The sequence below is a fragment of the Octopus bimaculoides genome, chromosome 1, assembly GCF_001194135.2.
Source record: "Octopus bimaculoides isolate UCB-OBI-ISO-001 chromosome 1, ASM119413v2, whole genome shotgun sequence".
NCBI lineage: Eukaryota > Metazoa > Mollusca > Cephalopoda > Octopoda > Octopodidae > Octopus > Octopus bimaculoides.
The window spans coordinates 21,962,595-21,963,964 of record NC_068981.1 but is presented as its reverse complement, the minus strand read 5'-3'; the positions used below and the strand labels follow the sequence as shown (position 1 = coordinate 21,963,964).

Here is a 1,370-nt window from a genome sequence, read left to right as displayed (position 1 = left end):
GCACATAAAAGACACCATTTCGAGCGTGGCCGTTTTCGTGCGGGTGACACGTAAAAGCGCCCACTACACTCTCTGAGTGGTTGGCGTTAGGAAGGGCATCCAGCTGTAGAAACTCTGCCAAATTAGATTGGAGCCTGGTGTTGCCATCCGGTTTCACCAGTCCTCAGTCAAATCGTCCAACCCATGCTAGCATGGAAAGCGGACGTTAAACGATGATGATGATAATGATGAAGACACACATGTATATGTACATATATATATATATATATATATATATGTATATTATATATATGTATGTATGTATATATATATAAATATACATACACATGTACACACATGTTTGTATGGTAATATATGTGTTTATCTATGTTGTCCTGAAGTGTGTGAAACAAATAAGCCAACAAATTTATTGACCATCTCTCCTGGAGGAAATTCTTGAAGTTAACAAAACCATTATTTCTTACATTTCTTCATTTGCATGCATTTTCCAAGAGTTTGGGTTTCCTTCCTCACTCTTAATAACTTCTCTTCCCACCTCACTCCACCAACATTTCTTGTTTTCTAACTGTTTTTTTTAATAAGTTTCCTGTTCTTGACTAACTTAACAAGAAAGAATGGCATACATATAATGTATGTTTCTGCGTTTGTTTATTTCTATGCATATGTATGCATGCATGTTTGTGTGTGAGTATTTATGAAAATATGAATATGTGTGTGCAAAGAGGAGTGTAAATGCATTTACATGCATGTGTGTGTATGTGTGTAATCAGTAACTATCTTATATTACATGTTGCACAAAAGAGAAAATGAACTCAGCTGATGTGCCAAAATAAAAGAAGTACTTTTGTTTTCCCCAAGGTAATTTATTTTCATCATATAGAATTGACCGAAAAAATGTCTATTGAAACAACTTTTTGTCCTGTGTTCTTCTCTTCACAAAAATAGAAACAAAAAGAAAAAAAAAACACTATGTTTTGTGGGCAAGAAGAGAATAAAATAACTGAAAAGTTTCATAGCCTGTGAAATACTGTTTGTAGTGGTTGTTGCTGTTCATCCCTAGGATTGCCTTGATCAAACAGGCCTGTGATCAAAAACTATCCAACCACGGACATCCCATCGTGTGTTTCTTAGACTCCATCGTCCAAGGCATAGTTTCACTTTGAAGAGATTAAGATGGTACTCAACACATCAAATCTCAATGATTGATAGCTTGGAGAGAACAATTATGCAACAAGGCAGGCTATGTCTACGAAGTATAGAAGCAGAAGTGTTCACTTTACTCTTTATTCTTTTACTTGTTTCAGTCATTTGACTGTGGCCATGCTGGAGCACCGCCTTTAGTCAAGCAAATCGACCCCAGGACTTATTCT

At 36.0% G+C, this 1,370-nt stretch overlaps 1 protein-coding gene across 5 annotated transcripts in view; it reads left to right on the top strand.

Annotated features, from left to right (window-relative positions):
* The window catches only part of LOC106878077 (uncharacterized), a 70,279-nt gene that overhangs the window by 16,161 nt on the left and 52,748 nt on the right, over window positions 1–1,370 (top strand). The window lies entirely within an intron of this gene.